The sequence below is a fragment of the Vidua macroura genome, chromosome 3 (assembly GCF_024509145.1).
Source record: "Vidua macroura isolate BioBank_ID:100142 chromosome 3, ASM2450914v1, whole genome shotgun sequence".
Taxonomy (NCBI): Eukaryota; Metazoa; Chordata; class Aves; order Passeriformes; family Viduidae; genus Vidua; species Vidua macroura.
The window spans coordinates 8900669-8921277 of NC_071573.1; positions in this window are offsets into that span (position 1 = coordinate 8900669).

Sequence of the window (20609 nt, forward strand, 5' to 3'; positions counted from 1 at the left end):
TCTGGGCCTGGACTAGTACGTCACCTCAGCCCTTTGGAACTGGCAGCATTAGACAGTCCTCCACACCCCAGGTGAATCTTCTCTTACTGGCACAGTCGTACCTACCTTGCTATGCACTGCACTGACATGAATCATAAATCACTTTATGGGTAGACATGCTGATGTTCTGCACAATTGCAGAGAGACTGCTCCTCTCGGGCCAGACTTTCCCTGGTGAACAGTGCTGGCAGCTCCTGCTGCTAGCAGAGAAAGCAGAATGTGTCAGCCTTGCCCTGCTGCAGCGGGGATGTTGAGCAAGTAACTGCACTGTTGTTGTTTGCAAGCTGTGTGAGGAGAGGCCATTTGGATGGCCCTGTCCTGCAGGATGAATTTTATCCTGAAAATTCAGTACGGTTTGAAGTTGTTATAGGTCAGGTTTCAGCCCTGTGGCGTTTGATCATAGAATTGTACAATACCAGGTTGGAAGGGACCCCAAAGTCTGGACCAGGAGCCAGTGTGCAACTCTTTAAGCCACTTAAGGACACCACAGCTGCTCACTGGCAAATGCCAACGTGGTTAACCTGTGACCAGCAACTATTCACACTCCAGGGGCTGAGAAGAGCCCACACATCTGGCATATGGCTTCTGTGTCTCCCTAGGGGTCTCAAATAAAATGCAAAGACCATCTCTTCTGGATGTAAAAAAGTAGCAAAGGCCTTAGATGCCTGGAGGGTGTAGATTAACAGTCACAGTGGGACTGAGACTGTCCTCAGCTGCTCATTTGTGGAGGATAGGCAAAGGACATGTAACCACCACTGCAGAGCACATCGCAGGTTTCCTGCACACAGGACCAGTAAACATCAGCTCTGGATCATAAATGGTGCTAGTCCCTGCCTCTGTCTTCACTGAAGTGAGGCAGGGATATAAATGACCATGGAGATTAGGAACTTGATCCTGCTGACTGTGAGGATGGGTAGCATGGCCACCATACAATTTCCCTCTCCTTGTAGCAGAGTCCTTGCCATGCAAAGAAATGCTGACAGGTACTTCAGTCTTCTGAGACTCAAACCTTCTCCCTCAAAGGGCCAAAAGAGCTCAGTGGCTCCTCTGTGAGCTAAGGGTATGAAGAGAGTGCTGCTCCTCATCCTTCCCGGGCAGCTAGACCATACAGCCACGTGGTTTAGAAACAGGATCTCTTGTTTACTTTAAGGGGGCAGGGGAAGCTAACCAGCATCAGGGGTTTATATTTCCAGATCCAGAGACACTGTGCTTGAAGGCCAGCCTTGGGGACTCATTACATGAAGATTTCAGTATTTCAAGGTGAAAATAGCTGGGGCATATTACTTATTCCCTGAACATCCAATGCCTCTTTAGATACACTGTGATTCCCTCATGTGAATGACTAGTAAAGCCTGGGATGCAAAGAACTGCATAGATCTTCACAAGTCCAGATATTTATGTGTAGAGAATAGTTACTAAAAATTCCAACACCAGGGGTTTCCAGAAACAGGGAAATTATTGCAATCACTGAAAGAAAAGAAGATGCAAGTGTCCTTCCAAAAATCTTATAATGGTTTTCTCTCTATTGATTTATCCATTTGGCTCATAAAGATAAAATTACTGAAACTTTTTTTTTTACAAGAAATATTTTAAACAGTTTTAAAAATTTATCTTTCTTCTCTCATGTCCCTCCCTGACATAAATATTACATTCATAAATCTAGCCTGTGATAAAATCCTCTCCTAATTTATAGGATCGAGTCCCCAGAAGAAACCATTGTCTGTGAAGTTTTGCCAACTCTCCAGCTAAGCCTGGTACTGTGAGTGTTTCACTTCACTTCTTGTGAATTGCTCCACTCCTAAGTAAGTTTTAAAGTGTTGTGCCTCTGATGGTTTTTCATGAGCCTTCAGGCACAGCTTTCATAGGGTTTCATTAAAAAAAAAAAAAAAAAAAAAAAAAAAAAAGGCACTTAGTGCTGCTAACATAGAGGCAATTTGCCAGCCTCTAAAGAGAGGCATTTCACAAAACATCCTGTCCTATTTAGCCAGTCTCTTTATCACCTTGATATTGACAGCAAACAAAAGGGTGTATGATGGGAATAATTTTAACAAGCTGCCCTTACCAGTGCATTTGACTCAAACCCACAATTCTTCAGCACTTGCACTACTGACAGGCCTGGAATCTGAACCAGGAGACCAATAAATACTTTAAGATAATTCCAAGATCCAAAGATCTTGGGCAGGACAGACTGGGAATGAGATCCATCACACACAATGTATAAATTCTGCACTCCAATTTCCTCAGAAGACAGTCTACTTCCCAGCTTGCCTTGCTCATTTCAATTTCCTGTCATTCAAAAACCCTTAAAAAATTTACAGAGTTCTGTCAAGTCATGAATAAATAGTATAACTTCTTCTGCCCTCTAAGAAATGTTTTCTGTGTATATAATTTGATTAAAAGAGCATTGATTTATTATGGAAGAAAAATGTACTGAGAATTTATAGTTAATTTGAGCCTGATCATTACCTATAAATATCTTTGGACATGACTGTTTCCCATGTAAAACAGTCCCAGCAGTTCAGCCAAGGTTTCAAGTAGCCTGGCTGATAAGGCTACTTCAGTTTTCAGATCCAGCTTTTTTTAGTTTTCTTCTTCCTTTTTCCTCTCAGTTTTATACCATCAGTGTCTAGTCCCTAACCAGTATGCTGAATAAAGTTTACTGAAGGCCAGGTGTCCTTTTACACATCTGCAGACTCATCCCCATTCCCCTTCAAACTTCCCAGCTCACCTGAACTGCTGTCTTTTGGTAACTTTAAGCTTCCAAGCTTCCAAAGACCTTTTCTTCAGACACAGCATCTCCAGCCTCTCAAAATGTCGGGATTGAGGCTGTGCGAACAGCAGACAAGGCAACATTTCTTACATTGTTTCCCCAGATGGTTATTGAGTTGAAAAGGATGGAAGGAAATCTTGCAAAGTCTGCAGTTAGATTTTCCAGCTCTAATGGAGTTGGAGCAGAAATGAACTGGCAGGCATGCCTATGGTCAGTGCACGCCACCAGCCTGGTGTGATGCTGCCCTGCACAGGAGTGCAGCTGGTGCAGCCCACCTTCCACATTGCATCTAGCTAATAAAATTAAGGATAGGAGGAACACCTCCAGGGTCCTTCTGAGTTCCTATGTGTGCCCATAACCAATCATCTGGGATAAAAAATAACCACTAGTATGGGATATAAAAACATAATCTCTCATATGACCCTTTAAAGCAACTTTATATATAAGACAACCAAAGAACAAAAGTTAATTATCAAATTATAACAAACCCTACCATATTTTCTCATCTGATAGTTCTTCAGTAATGGCTATGATAATGTTCCTCAGGTCAGACTTTTTTCATCGCTGAACCTAACAGTAGCAAAACTCCTACAGATTTAATCTGAAAGCACAGTGTACTCATGTGGCCCATGAGTAAAGCTACACCACAGGTCTCAAACTTCCAGCATTATCAAATCCTGCATCTGTGTTGCAAATCTCAGTAGATTTAGCTCTTAGACACATATAAACATACCTATAAAAGATAAAGCTCTTAGACACATATTAACAGAAGAGGAGACCAGCTTTTGTTTAAAAGATTAAACAGAAACATAAACTCAGCTCTCCATCTTGAAGAAGAAAGTTTGAAAGGTTAAGATTCCAAACTGGTTGACAAAAATCATAAAACATCCTGCTCTTCAAGTGACTTGATTTTTAATTTTGTCTCATTAAGAGTCCACACATAGAACTGCAAAACTATGCTCCTAAGGAATATGCATGTGGCAGGCACTCAGCGAACAGTTTTCCCTATAAGAAGCTGAATTTGGAAGTATGGCAAGAGTCTCCTAATCACTGCTACCCCATTCAGTTTATGAGTGGTGGCCAAGCACTTTGGCCATGCAAAGCAGACTTTGGGAGGGTTTGGATGTTAGTACTAACTACACAACATATCTGGTTTCAGTCAGTCTGTATTTATTATACAGGAGTGATATTAATTCCCTAAAATCCCACAGCCTTTATAAAATATCAAGAACTTAGGGGTAGGAATACTGTTTCTATTAACTTTTTTGTCCAGTCTGATTTTTATTGCCTTTTTAGACTACTTTGGCAGTAAATATCTTCCTAAAGGCTTTTGGTACTTCCTCTGAAAGTGCAAAGAAGTCTGGCTGTAAATGAGAATGAGGTCCAGCCAATCCAAACAGAAATGCAAAAAGAAACCAAATACTTTTAAAGTTTAATCACCTTTAGCATAACTCTACCCCATAGAGGAGCAATAACAGCATGTTTCCAGCCATCCAGTGCTGGATTGTTTCTCCAATTGTCCCCTTTAATTAGCCTTTCTGTCCCCTGGTGCTCTTGTTTTATTACTTCAGTTGTAAACAGGACATTATTCAAGACTGTTTCAGGCTAATTGCACTACAAATATTAAAAGCCTGGCTGTTAAGTGGTCATAAATGAGACTTTGTAACTACTGAATGGTTAATAAAAATAATAAAATGCAATTGTTCCATGTAAATACAACTGAGCAGTGTAATATTTTATAATGATGACTATTTAATTGGAATTTGGGTTCAGCAATTTTGGATTTCTGACAATATCACCGTTTTTATAGCAATTGGCCTTTGAAAGCTAATTCTCTATTTTTCCACCTTCCCAAGGAATTCTGTGCTACACTCAAACCCTGGTACACAAACTGAATGCACCTAGACCATGAGTTGCCTTGAGAAGCTCAGTCTTGGCTCCTCAACACAAGCATCTTTCTTAGATTATGGGGGCCCAGAGGCAATGGGCACCCACAGAAAATGTGGGCTCTGTAGTTTCTTAGCATCTCTAAAAGGACTAAATCTGCACTGTGATGTAGAAATAGTTCCTGGTCTTCTGGCAGGGCCAATCGTGGTTCAGACCCAGTACTCCAGAGAATATTTTGAGTAAGTTCTGCAGCATAGTACGGAAGGAATTCTAAATCTGAGCAGGATAACTTCAGACATTAATTCAGGACTGCCTGTGAGCTCAGGGATAATCCAATATGTTGTCAAGGTGCAGGTGTGGCCAGGTTTGCTCAGCCCAGCTCCATCAGCTTTCATCCCACCATTCACTGCAATGCTGTGATATAACCAACACACACTATGCTTCTTCCTAGAAGAATTTGGTGTGTTATGTAGTAAAGCAGTGGAGGATAGAGAGGCAGCTGTGTCACACATGTCCTAGGCAGAAAAATAAACATCCAGAGCCACAGAGCAATAAGGGTGCTGGGGTTTGTAAAGCTCCCTAGCATGCACTCTAAGGAAAAATGTGAATGTCAGCAAGGGGATAATGCAAGCAGGAAAATACACATTTCAGTAACTATCACTAACGAAAATGTTCCTCAGATTATCCTGCCTTAGAACAAATTAGTTGACAACTAATTATGTAGCGACAGCTCTTGAGCCCATAATCCCTGTCAAATTGCACCAAGTGAGGAGTGAGGACCTGTCTCACAAGTCATTATACAAACAAACAATTTAACATGTTGTTCTATTGTATTTAACCCAATGCCGTTGCAAGCAGAGTATTTCAGCAAGCAAACCCAAGTATTTTAAATTAGAAACAGGATAGCTCAAAAGGCTAGATAAATCCTCAATATAAACATTTCTATTGGTGGCTTCTTTTGTGGAGCAACTTGTAACGCTGACTAATTGGTTTGTAAATTTTGCTGTGGGTTCTTTTTCTTATCTTACCTAAATTTTGCAAAATCCAAACAAGCATTCAGCTCCTAATGTTATCAAGTAGTTCCTACAAGAAGCTCTGACCTTTTAAACTCCATAATCCTTAGGGGAATAGCAAACTCTTCTGCTCCACTAGCTAAGAAGGCCACTTTTTAAAATTTAGAATTGTATTGAATGGTGTAAAAATCACTGTCTCAGCTTTCAGTTACCATTCCCATTGATTCCTGTGTTAGGAAGGATATAGGTGATACAGAAAAGAATATGACCCACTTCTTCCTGGAGGAAGTTTACTTGACACTTGGCCTAATATGAATATACAACATGGTGCAGATTTAATCCCATTCCCACAATTACTGCAAAGGGAAAGAAAATGTGATCATGAAGCGCCAACATCCATGTGTTACGTTGCTTTCAGGACTTCTTAAATAATCACAGAGAATTCTTCACATAGCTATCCTCACAAACCCTTCCAAAACCAGGAGCTGTCACACAGAGAGAGACAAGGCAACTGATCACTAGAGGTTCCTGACTTTCATGATTTTCCAGAGGAGTAAAATAAAACACCTCTAGTCATCTGTGTCCAAGGGATTTGATTGCATGAGGAGGCCTTGTCAGTGGCAGGAAATATGGCCACTCCAGTGCCAAGTTAATGACATACCCACTGGACTGCCTTTCTTACCCAGAGCTTGCATTAAATTCAGGCTATGGTGTTGCTGTTGCAAATACAGTTATTAACTTTAAAATGAATTAATAAAGAACAGGACCTCCTGTGGAGTTCTTGTCTCTAATTAAGTGGTGGCAGGGGAAGCGTGTAGTGGAATAAGAAATAATTGAAACAAGGAACCTTTCTTTTTTTATCAAGCTATTTAGCATTTTGGCATCATTCCAGATACATTTCCTATAATTGGAAACATTAAATTGCCTGATTTAAATCTGCAGGCCCCCTGCTCAAGCACACAGTCCCATTGAAAGCTGTGGCACTGGTCATGAGTCAGGCTCTAACTGGAGATCAAGTTGTGAAGATACAATGCTATTATGTTCTGTGAAAGAGCTAGGTGAGGGTTTTTTCCAGAAAACAGTTTCCTGAAAAATACTGTTTCAGTAATAGCCATATATAATGTAAGTAAACAAAACAAAACAAAACAAAAAAAAACAACAAAAAAAAATTAAAAATTTTATCTCGACACTTCAATTTTAAGAGCACAAAACCATGTAATATTTTGTACAAACTATACAAAGTATTTTCTTTTTTAACCTTTAACTTCACCTCATAAAATGTATTATTTAGGAGTGAAAGAAATCTGTTCATAATTTCTGGATAATTTCTTTTTGCTTCCATTTAAGTTCACCAAGAAAAATAAACACATTTTGTTTCAGGTAAATACAAGCTTTTTTTTGGTTTTGTTTTGTTTTGTTTAGTCAGGTCAGACAAACAAAAAATCAATTACTACACAACTCTAAACCTGATGCTAATGAGAAACCCTTCTACTAATGCTCCAGGTGCAGTAATGTGCTGACAGATATTGTGTAAACAGGGTGCTGTTGTATGTGAGGGGATGTCTCCAGTGTCCATTCAGTCACTGACTTCTCTGTCCATATTATGGTCCTTATGCCTTCAACTCATATTCCAGGATTTGTGTCACATACCACAATTCCTTCAGCTTTCTCTTCTGTCAGGGTAACAGCACCATCAAACCCTGTCCTCTCAACAAATTTCACCCCTGTGTCTCTCATGGACTGACCTGCAGCACAAGTTCCCAGAGTGAGTCAGGATCAGACATCAGAATTATTGCCATGAGATGTGGGGGAAAATGCCCAAGAAAGAGAGAGGAGCCAAAGCAGAAAAAGAAAAATACTTAACAGTAATAGAGACAGGCTATAAACACCAGCCCCATGAAGAGCAAGAAAGAAGTCGGGAAGTGTTTGTAAGTAAATATGGAAAGATGAGTGGGAAGAGTGAGGACAGGAGCAGCAAGAGAAGTGTGCGCCCTTTCAGACAGATGGCCATAGCTTTGGTGAGTGAATCTGCAAAATAGGTGCTCCCTGCACTGGATGGGGTGAAGAAGAGTCCCAGCAGGGAACCGTGCACTTTATGTCTCTCCAGACTGTCCCAGAGATTGTGACCTCAGCAGCACATCACAAATGCTGCTTATTTAATGAACTTTTTTCAGGAAGTGAAGAGGTATTCCTGTGAATGCACGTAGCAAGAAAATGGTTTTGTAGCTAATTCAAGGATCACACTGAGGATTATCTTATTTGTCAAAAAGTTTGGGTTTAGTGTTTATGGCACGTCGCTAGATTTTAACATTATCAAGTCATGTAAAAGTATCTATTAATGCTCATGGATCGTACCTAAAACAACAAATAGTAGAAATCCCAAAATCTCCTATATTTCTTATGAGATGAGGAAGAGGACTGCAAAGGAAGGACTGAGAGAAGAGATCTGGGCTTCTGTACATAAGCAGATTAGATCAGATGCAGGTTTTTACTCTTAATTAAATTTAGAGTAAAGAAAAAAAATCACTATTTTCATATAGAAAGTAATTTCAGGCTGAAGTCTCTGCCACTAAAAAAAAATAGCTAAAAAAAAAAAGGTGAAAATACTTCTGGCTTGAAAAAGGAGCATAAGAGTTGCTCTGTGGTTGTATGTACTAATCAGCCTTGGGTATGACTCTCTCCAAGACTCATTTTGTTTCCTTTTACACATACATTTGGGGGTATCTCAGGAGATGGCTTACTGAAGTTCTCTTCTAACCCTGATGATCTGCAGTTGGAGAGAATAAAAATAACCCAGTAACACCTTCAGTATTTCTATCTTAGCCCTCCATCTCATCCCAAAGAAGGACCTGGGTAGTCTGCTCCTTTCTCACTTCTCAGCATCCCAGATTCACGTGTTCTTCCTCACTTGTGCATCAGTTGTCCTTCCCTGGTACCTCTGAGAAGGGTGCTGCCTTCCACATGTCTTGCTAGGTAAGGACTGCTGCTTGGAGATATTCTAGTCCAGAGGGCCCTTCCAGCTGTGCTTTTGAGTGTTCCTGGGAAGAAACATTTAATAGGTTCATACCACTGCAACAGGCAACCACTGGGTAACTACTAATCCATTAGATTTGCTAAAAGCAAAATATGGTTCCTAAAGATACAGCTGCTGATTTTGCAAAACCCCAACTCCCCCCTGGAGTGTGAGGGCATCACCAGGTGTACAGCATGGGCACAAAACTCCTCTATCTCAGTAGTTTGTTTGTTACATGAGCAGTCTGCTTCTCTGTGAGATTTTTAACAAGCCTTATTGAGTTTCTGCAATATTTAGAAATAGCTCTTATGAAACTGCATAGTCTACAGATGAAGAAGGAAAGGTGCTTTATCTACTGTTACCCTTGCTTTCATCTTCCTACGTTGTGTTCAAATAAAGAAGTGTACAAGTGCACATATGTCAGAGAGAGTTTTTCCTGAAATGAACCTGCAATTCCCACATTTGTCAGTTCCTTTGAATTTCAAAGGATAACCTCAAAGGGCACCAGCAAGAAAAAGTGGTATAGTTAATTGGTCAATACCTACATGTTTATAATGCCAAGTTTATCTTTATACATACATATTATTACATTTCAAACCATTAGCTATGTTTTTAGATGGGGTGGGGGGAGTGAATGGCTGAGGGAATGATTTTGAGAGTGTTGGGTTTCTCTTTTGAATGCTCATGAGCACCAAAAGTCATTGAGCTTGAGAATACTGACAAGTTCTTTTCAAAGAGATTTGTTCTCCACCTTGTCACTTCTGCATGACAATATTTTCCCATATATACTTTAAGACCAACCCTTGGTTCTTCCTAAGCTAATCACACCCATACAAAGCAAAAGTGACTTAGAATATGTAGTTAAACATACATTGGAAGAATATGTTGAGCTTCATCTACCAGTAATCAAAAAACTTGTTCTAGGGCATCATCAAGGATCTGGGGATGGTAGAACAACAGTGGTGCCACAGTTTGCTGGGAGGAGTAGCTGTATTGGGAGTCACCACAAGCATCATACTGGCTCTCCAAACAGGGGTATGGCAGAGGCCATGAAAGACATCATGGACTGCAGCTCCTTGTAAAGAGGGCAGGAGGCCTCAAAATATACCTGTAACTGTGGATTCTGGCTTTTCAAGGGGTAGCAAATTAAAGGCTAAATTCTGTTTCTGGCTTAGGTCTATGGTGGGAAATAAAACAGAAACTGACCTTTAGCAAAGCATCTCAAATAAAAATTCCTTACACCTGGAAAAGCCTAGAATGACTGCTTTTCTCCTTTCCTATGTAATCAGGTTTGGTTTAACTGTTCCAAAATATGACGTCCTAGGAACATTATTAGAATTTTTCTGCTAGAAAGTATAAAACAGTATACATCCTTGTCCTTTAACAGAAGTTAGTTTGATAGTTATTCTGGATGACAGAATACAGGTGGATATTAATACCAGGAGCTCCTTCATCTGTTCAATTCAAAGCCATCATTTACCATATTTTATTTTTGGTTATAAGCCTATGCTGCTGAAAAGACTAAAATATTAAAAAAAAAAAAAACAAAAAAAAACCACCAAACAAACAAACAAAAAACCAAACAAAAAATCAAAACAAACAAAGACTAAAACACATCACAAACAAAAAAAAAAAAAAAAAAAAAAAAAAAAAAAAAAAAAAAAAAAAAACACCCAACAATGACTGAAGCAGGGAAAGCAGTTAGGTTTTAGAGCAGAAAAATTCAGCCAAGAAAGCATAAGTAATTCTGCAGTTTCCACTAAAAGCTGCTAATTATATACAAGGAATTATATGGTCATCCATGCATCACTGTACCAAACTTAAATCATCAACATGTGATTCAGTATTTTATTAAAACCCAGAGACTACCAAAGGGGAAGGGGATGCTGCCAAAGAGGAATTAATAGGCATTATCCCCTTTAAGACATTTGAGATATCTACTATTTAATTAGGTTAGGATCAGCTATTGTAAAAGAGAAATTAAAAATTTCAACAGTAAGGCTGCTTGATACTTTTTTTCAGTTGTACAATTACCTTGTGTTAGCTCTGAGTGATACTAAATGTCACTATTAGTAGCAGAAAATCATGTATGAATAGCACCCTAACTGCTAGCACCTGAAGACAGGCTTGGGCTGAAATGGTATCTGGTCAAACAGCTAATGCTGTTTGAAAGCCTGCTAAATGACAAACTTCTCCCTTTCTTCCAAGTTGCTGTTCTGCATCCAAAACAACTAGAAAATGAACAAAAAATGCAAGTACTAACTGATTTAGAAGCTGCTTGCAGTTGGAGGGATGCTTGTTACAACTGTGCATTTTGGGAGCTGGTAACATTGCCACCACACATATACCATCTGATTCAATTATTCAGCTGAATGAAGGCACTATCTAATGAAAATTTACTTCCTTCTGATTTTACTCAGATAGGTTAACTCTGAAAATGTCTTTGCATACATATTTTCTTCTAGGTTTATAAGTGTAAGAGTGCAGTGCTCTCAGTAACAATAATTATTGTTAAACAGTGGATAATGTTTAATAGATTTGCCTCGACAGCTAAACTTTGTCTTTGTGACTGTTGTTTACAATAAAACATCTTTGTGAAGGTGATTGTGAGGGGAAAGTGAAATGCCCCATTTCTCTCTAAGAGCAACATCCACTGGGTTTACTTCAGGCTTTGTGGTGTACACGTGTGCCGTTCACAGGTATAATTATGTGTATGGTGTACACATATATACATGGATGGGGGAAAGTGTAAATACCTTGTTCAGCTGTTGAAGTCATGAAAATGATGGAGAACAACAATTTTTCTAGCTGACAAAAAGGTTTTCTGTGGAAACTTTAGGCTTAAGCTTAGTTCTCAGCTCACTGCTAGGAAGATTGTACTTTGTAATACAACAGGCTCTGGGGTAACATTCCTTAGATATATGTCACTGCCTAGAAAGAGAGGGGAAAAGATAGAAAGCAGGGAAGGATGGAAGAAAAGTGTTCTATCCTTTTTGTAAAATTTCACAAAGGCTCTGGTAGGTGAAATAAGATCAACATATACAAATGTAGACAATCGTTGCACCTATTTGTATAGGCCAAATCAGCTTAGAAAAATGGATGTGTGGACACCACAGCAGAAGCAGCACAAGCTCTATTATTTGATGTTATTGGGCTTTTGTTTTGTTTAAGGAATACAAAAGGCATTTTCCACTTGTAGAGTGTGCATTCATATTGAGTTAATTTCAGAAGATTAAAGACATTGAAGGGATGATGATACAAGCAGATATAACACCCTGATTCACAAAGGAATCCTGAATAGAGCCTGAAACCTGAGCTGACAACACTAAACTGCAGCACTAACAAATATATTTGAAAGATTAGCAGAGAAGCGAAAATTTGCCCAGCTAAGAAGCAGCTCACACTGACTCAGAAAAGGGAGATCAATTTTTCAACAAAGAGCAATGACAAATCATGATTATGTACCTCACTTTAAAGTGCAGACAAAAGACTAATCTACAAGAGGTCTTCTATAGTGCTCCTTGTGCCTCAGTTTCGTACTGAAATAGACACAGACACCTCCCTAAAGATGCTTGCAGTTGCTTGGGAGAGTCACCAGAACTTGTCCACGTCATGGGCTTGTGAAGTCCCTATTGTAGATGCAACCAGCGCTCTACAAATCAGAAAAAAGTATCACACAACAACAAAAATCTCAAAGATCATCCAGTACATCAGCAGCAATAGGCTAGCAGACAAACACAGCAGTAGGGATAGCAAAGTTAATTTCAGAATGTCTAAGACTCATGATGTCCCTATCAACCCACTATAATGTGTTCTCTCTGGAGATATGCCAGATGTGGGAGAATAAGTCTGGATAAGCAAGGGCATTTGTGACTGTTTGGAACTATACAAACTTTTTTTGTATAATTTTGCAGTGTTTTGCAAAGCAGAAGGAACTCGTACAAAGGCAGTGGTAGAGCTGCAGGTTAACAGCTTTCTCCATTCCAGTTCTGAGCAACAGACTCTCATAACTTCTAATACAGGTAGCTATGCTTTCTCATATGGGTGAGGTTATTAATTTCCCTATGTAATTTAGAGACATGCAAGACTGACCCTGCACACCTCACTGGGACAGCTTGGATGCTGAGAAGCTAAATAAGGAGCTTCACTGGGAGAAAGGGGACATGGTATTTATCTGTGATAAAGGGAATTAATCTGTTTTCTTAACATACATAACAATTCTGATTAAAAAGGCTGATTAAAATACTCCCACTATCTCAAACAGAAACAGGACTGTACATACTGCAAGCTTTACAATAAATGCAATGTTGATTTTAATAGTGCCAGTCAAGAATGTATTATACTGAAGACAGCAATATTACTGGTGCAATTGCTCAAAGCCTTTCAAGAACTAGGGTATATATAACACATTTTGAATATAAACAGTATAAAGACATTTTTTCTAACAAAATACAAAAATATTTGGGATTCATAAAGACATTCACAACTACCCATCCCTTGCCACTACTCTCATAAAACCAGAATAAGAATAACATCAGACTGATGATATTCTTTTCCTTACAATAAACTTTGTGTGTGCATGTTTCTTTTTTATTGTAACCACATGTACTCCCTGCAGCTGATAATTTAATGTTCAAGGACTGGAGGTTCTTGAAGCCAAGGCCAACATTTGTTGTAAAAATGAAATAACCTAAAATGAAAGTATTTAAATTGCTTCTGAGAAAAATGTTCATGCAGTTCTTTGAAAGTCTTCAACTTCTTGTTAATAGACAACAGTTGAAACCAACATGTATTCTCCTACCAAAGAGTGGTTTGCAGCCTTCTGAGAAAAGAATACCAAAGTCTTCAGTGTAAAGTACGAGATGTTCTTTATTCAAAAAGGATGCAGTCTGGGCTTGATACATTCCATAAATTTCAATGAAAATACAGAAAAGCAGCAAGACAGTGCAAGTTTCAACCTTAAAAATAAACTAGTCTAATTTTAGAATTTGACTTATGAAGAATAAGACATTCTGGCTTAGTCCCCTCAGTTTTTTCGCAGAAAGACACTTCAAAATGGATCAAGAACACTCAATTTTCCAACCTGTACCTATTTGGTTTATCTCTTGTTAAAGCACAAAAACAAATACATAGATTACCTTCAATCTGAAAACAGCCCCAGGGAATCCAGTAGAAAGAACTGTTTTGAATGCACCAAACATAACAGCATATGGTTTATATTCCTTTCATTCTTAATGCATCCAGTGTAGTCTTTCATTAACTGAAAATGTCTTTGTCAACAAAGCTGAAATATAACCATTTCATTTTTAAAATCTTTCTCAGAAAAGAAAATGTTCTTTCAAAATTTAATTACAAGCATGTACTTGACGTGAGCTAGCACACTAATTTAAACATGATATACCAAAATTAAACCAGAACAGATCTTGACTATTCTATGTTAGCTGCATGTTTGTAAGACATTTTGGACCCCATCCAAGATAGCACTGAAGCATGTGTTTTCTCTTTACTTGTGTGGGACTTCACACAACCTTTCACAGTCTAACTTTGTTTCTCCTTTCCACTCCTCTGTCTTTTCCTGATGGCTCCATCTGCTCTTCTAGGAAGAGTAACTCTGTTGTACTGTCTATCAAGAAAGTCTCCTCAGTACGCTTTGTCCTTCACACCTGTTGACTTCTTGGTGCTTTGTTTTGAGATTACTGCCTTAATATCTGTCCTAGAGGTGGACTCAGTACCTCCTTTCCAATCCGGCAGAGATTGGCCATAGTATTGGTCATTTCTCTGCTCTCATCATGCACATAGGACAAGATTTTAAAATGTGTTTAATATGAAACACAAGAGAAAAATGCTAATTGAAGCATCACTGCAGATCCCTGTGCTCCCGTGTCCTGAAGGTGGTCTGATAAATCTCACCCCACACATTCAAGTATTTTCATGAAGACCAGTTTCCAAAATTGAAATCCATATAGTGGCCCAGGGAAACAACTACACTTAAATTAAGATGTGAAGTAAATGGGCCAGATTTTGGACCCATTTCAGGAATTGTAAAGATCCGGTTTTGTTTTGTTTAGTTATCTGGCAAAAAAAGAGGATTTTTATGTTTAAAAAATTGAGAACCTTGGCACCATCTTATCTGTGTTTCTATCCACTTCATTTTACTGTGTAGAGACAGTGTTCAAAGGCAGCCATCAGTCTCCTAATAACATCAGAAGTCATTACCTTTAAGTAGAGGCAGTCACACTACCTTCTGTTTTCCCAGCCAGAAGATAGTTTCACTTGCCCCCACTTTCCATAGAAACTCTGCAGCAACACCAGACCTGTGTTCTCTGATTCCAGTCAGGAAATAGGCAGCCCTGGTCTGTGCTCCAGGGCAGTACAGGCTTCATCCCACCTTTAGGCTGTACCATGGGTGTTTCTGCTGTGTCAACTTGCTCCTGAGGTTGCTGGGAAGTAATGGTTCCAGCAACTCTGTTAGAGGATCTTTTGCTGCTGAAGTGATTTCTTCCAGATATTGCTTGGAAGTGGCAGCTCCTAATCCCTCAGAAGTAAATGGTGTTTTGGCTGCAGTGGAGAACAGAGGAAATTAGCCAAAGAGGACATGGAGGACAGGTGTTTATAAGAGGGAAGCCTCTAAAAATGGAATATTGCCAAATTTGCACTAAGGCTCCCTTGTGCAGACAGAAGGATTTCAGCAGCTTCCCAGACTTGCTGTACAGTTTTAGTCCAAAATGATCTCTTCTTGCTTTACCAGGACACAGCAAAGACTGGTTTCATGTAGCCATCCCCATGCTGGCAGAGTCCCTCTGGGGCACGCTGTCCCAGCCTGCTGTGGTCATCCCCATTCCAGGCTCACATACCCTCCTGATGGCTCGTTGGTGTGTGGTGTCCTGTTCCCTGAGATCCCTGGGATCTACAAGTCTGGTGGCAAGCAGCCAAATGCCAGAGTTTCATTCCTGCACACAGGGGACTTCGAACATCCCAGCTGGATTCCAAAAGGAAGGCAAAACCTGAATATGACAGCACTGAAAGAGTTTGTTGAACACATTCACTTTTTTCCTCCCCAGGTCTCTCCTGAACCCTGGACCTGAAAAACAAGGGAGCAGGATTTGAGCAAACAGCCCACTGGCAGCAGCTCCAGAGAAAACCTGGCAGCAGATGGGAGTAATACTTAGGGTGAGATGCACAAAGGAAACCAAGTGGCAAGTTTTTGATTTAGGTTCATGGACAATGTAGGCCCCTAATTCAACTCACAGCAGTCACCATGCCAAGATTTGCTTAGGTCAGTAACCAGAAACTGGGTTAAGCTTTGTGCTTTCAAAGGGAATTAGGTTTGGAATTTTTAGATATTTTGATGTTCAGGAGATTCAATATGGGCAAAAGGACAGTCTTTACCTGTAATTCCTCCAAAAACTCTTTACCCAGATTCATCCTGTAATAAATGCCCTTTTATATCCTGCAAGATTTAGGAAGCACTTGAACATGACCGTATAGACCTGTAACAGGTTGCTTTTACTCCTGATGCCACCAGCTGAGTCACCACTGCCAGTCCATTACCAAAGGGATGCTCTGTAGTGCTCATGATGGTCAGTTTTTCTCTGTGCCATGATACTTGGTACTGCCAGTCCCCATGCTCACCTGGCATTTCTGACTGTGTCTGCCTTCCACTTAAACAGCATAGCCAGCATATGTGGAATTTTTTTAAAACTCCAAGTTTCAAACAATTACACGGGACAGTGAAGATCTAGCCTTCAAAATCTCAGGGAAAAAAATGAAACAATAAGGTTTTAAGAGGAGAATACAGACTAAAAAGACTGAGAAATTGCTTGAAAAAATAACTTTATGATGCATGAGCAAGTCTACAGGTACTTCTGTAACACTCCTTCCCACACATGGAGTGCTGGATACTGTGCCTGACCCAAAGTCTTGCCTGGAGACTCTGCTCTGGTAAACCCCTGCTGTGAACCCTGAATCCCTTTGAATCCCTGGGCTGCTGGAGTGGTGGCTGCTAAACACACCCAGTACCCCAAAAGTGCAGTTTCCTGTTTAGCTGTCTTTGCTCATTCAAATCTCCACACACAAAGACTTTCTACTCCTTTTCATTTGGCTGGAAGCATTTAAAAAATGATCAGGCCATCAACAAAGCAGGCTGCCTTTGCAGACTGCTGACTGCCCTAAATCTCCCCTAAGTTTGTAAAAAACACAAATGCATCTGACCAATGACCGGAGCAAAGCCTTCCCCCAGCTGTATGCAAGGGTGTGCAAAGCAATTACTGGAGAGCACTGCAAGGCCCTTTTCAAAGGTGCAGAGACCACCTGGTGCTCTGAATTAGATGGAAACAAATTGACAAAAATGGATCTACACTGGAACAAAAGAAAGGGCAGCTGAGAAAAAAGTCAAAGATAATGAACTGATTTTGAGGCCTGTTGTGGAATATGGTTTCCTTCTTTGTGTGTCAGCACAAGTAGTTCAAACAGTGGACACCAGCCTTGTCCCTTTCTTGAAGTGGTCTAGGCCCAAAAAGCAGTGAATTATGGGGTTTTCAAAACATCTCACACAGTAACTGGAAAGCAAGATGGTCACAACTATGGCTGGTTTGTCTGTGGCCCAGGGTACCCAGTCACTATTTTACATGGGAGCTTTCAGTGAAGATCTTTGAGAGGGAAAAATTTGCATACAATTTTTTTTCCATACCAATTTAGCAGCCACCATACCTCTGGTGGTACCAGCCTAAACATGTTTGGGCAGATAGTTTAAAACCAGCCTTCGAACTAGGGAAGGCATTTGCTTTCAACGTTGGCACAGATCTCCTTCCCTGGTGTCTGTCATTCTGCAGAGTTCAGCTGTGCCCTGCATTTAATCTGACACAGCATGGAACACCACTGAGTACTGAGGCCCTGGCAGCAGGATAATATAAAGGTGACAGCTGTAAATCATGCGTGCTGCTCAGGACTAAAGTCCTTCTTGTGCCTGATGAACCGTGCCAGAGTCAGCGCATGTACTGTAATAACAACCCAGGGCTCCTGACAAAGAGAGACTTAATGCTGCCTACTTGTTGTTCCTGTCCTGATGCTCTTCTGTTGTTCACACAGCCAAACTATGAGACAGCCATCACCAGTAAAGCCCTCTGGCACCAAGGAGGAGGAAGAGGGGGGAAAAGCTTGCCCAGCGTCCTGGTTTCAGCTAGGATAGAGTTAATTTTCTTCCCAGCACCTGGTACAATTGTGTGTGTGTTTTGGAGTCACTATGAGGATAATGTTGATGGTGCTTTAGCTGTTGCTCAGTAGTGCTTACCCCACGTCAAGAACTTTTTAGTTTCCCATGCTCTGCCAAAATGCACAGACACGGGAAGCTGGGAGTGGGCATGGCTAGGACAGCTGATTCAAATTAGCCAAAGGGATATTCCATACTATGGAATGGCGTGCCCAGTATATAAACTGGGTGGGGTTGGCTGGGAGGAGCTGATCTCTGCTCAGGGGCAGGCTTGGCATTGGTCAGTGGGTGGTGAGCCAGCTGCCCTGCCCACATGCTCGTTTTAGCAAAAGCTCACATCTGGCACAAGCCTGGCCGGGTGTCCTGCACGCAGCAGCAACTGGCTTGGTTTGACCCTGCACCCTTCCAAGCAGGCCAGGCATGATGGGGCCAAGTCTCTCCCAGTCCTCAAGGAGTCACCCAGCAGATCTTGCAGACTCATATTGTTCTGCCAGGACGTCAGTCACAAGCACATGGCACTTCCCTACCTTGCACTGCACAACGCGCCCCAAGCACGGCTCCACGCGCTGGCCCCGGCCCTCTGTCCCATGCGAGAGTCAGCCTGGTTTGGCTCTCTCCAAGCAATGCCCAGGTGTGTTTTGAGCCAGCATAGATGTTGCTGATCTTTTCCCTTGGGCTGCCTGAATCAGTGCAGGCAGCCAACGGGCGCACCTATGGCAGCAGGAATCGGGGCTGGCAGTGGGTTGGGTTAGCCAGTAAAACAGAGTTTTCTCATGCTGAAACACCCCATGGACACAGCTGGGGCAGGCAGGAATGAGTTAGGACTGAAAGTAGGATGGGCTCTGCAGCCACCTTTGCTGGGCTGGGCACTGTCCATAGAGGCAGCAGAGACTGTGGTCTCCCAGATTTAAAGCAACAAGTTCTCATTGGCTAAATAGTCAGATCACATTTCCAGTGACTGTCATGGATCAGGTATATGCTTTCTGTCTGACCAATTAATCACTGCCACTGCTATTACTATGATTAAAGATTTATGGCAAAATACAATTCCATTTTTATGGCATATGTATGGCCTTATCCATACATAACAGAATAGAAAAAAATGCAGCTTTCCAGGTACTTTGCAAGGCCTCAGCCACTACATAAAGCAAGTCCAAAACTTCCCTACTATCAAAACTCACACTTTCAATTTTATAGTCTGTGGCTATAAAATTTAGCAGTGGAAAGCTGTTATATTAACTGAGAGATAGCATAATTTACCTCGTTTTGTTTTTTTATCTGAGACAAAGTAGAATTTTCTCTTAATGGCAACAGGCGGCAATATTTGCTTAATCTGTATGATTCTGTGACTGTTGAATGAGAAGGTGGGGTTTAGTAGGCAGAACGAGTTAAGGATTCCCTCCATATGGCATGCATGAAATCATCATCCCTCTATTTTTCAGAGCTTGAAAGAAAAGCTGTGCTGACAATGACTGTAACAAAAAAAGAAAAGAAAAGAAAAGAAAAGAAAAGAAAAGAAAAGAAAAGAAAAGAAAAGAAAAGAAAAGAAAAGAAAAGAAAAGAAAAGAAAAGAAAAGAAAAGAAAAGAAAAGAAAAGAAAAGAAAAGAACTAACACCAAAACCAAATTCACTTTCAGAGGATCCTTAATAAAAGAAAACTCACAGGGAGGGAGAAAGCAGTAGAAAGGGTCAAGAGAAAAGCTGGGTTGACATCACCAATTGCACAAATTTTTAGGTACCTCAAAAACAACATAAGTGGAACAGAAGTTTCTAGAGAAATAGCATAAATTGAAATTTCTGTCCTTCATCTGCACTCTCATAAAGCTTGTGGTTGTCTGAATCTGGTGCGTTTAACTCAGGCCAGTTTCAAGAGTGATAGTTCTTTAATTATACTGCTGAGCACATACAGCGTATTTTTCATAAATGCCAGTCAGAGGCTTGGTATCTTGAGCTTTAAAAGCTCATCCTAGAAAGGCAGGGGATCAGTCACTAGTGCTGGTAAAGGCTGCATGGACAGCACGACCCTGCCATCTCCTGGTACGAAGCTCAAATACATCAGCCCTGGCCTGTGTGAACAGGAAAACTGCCAACAGCCGCCTGCATTTCCCTTGCTGGCTATTCCTGTTGCAGTAGCTCGCGGTAGCCCCGAATTCCAGGATGCTGGGCACGGTACCCCAGCCCTCCAAAGCCTCAAGAGTAAGTGTGTGATTGTGAGCTTCCCGTACCGTGCTTTTGGGGAGGGTCCAGACTATACAAACCCATGTCACATTTGGAAATGAGAAAAGCAATGCCTCTATAAATACAGCATCAGGGAAAATATGGCTTATTGTTGTCTAAAGAAAAAGTGCCTATCAGCTGTCAATCAGCCACTGAAAAATATTCATGAAGAGCAAAATAATTCACCACCTGCCAAATCTTGTCAGCAATGTGCAGTTCAGGGAAAATGCCTGCAGTGATCTGGTAGCAGGGAAGAAGGCTTAATCTTCCAATTTACTGATTCAAGTGTGAGCTCTTAAAATTCACTAATCAAGTGATGGGGCGCAGATGTTTGACTTGTCTTTCAAACAGATCTAATTGCACATATTTCCCAGTCAACATATGTTATTTAGACTTCCTCTCCACCATGAATAAGAGAGTGTAAAGAAGGCTTTGGTAGGACTGTATTAGGATTCAATCCTA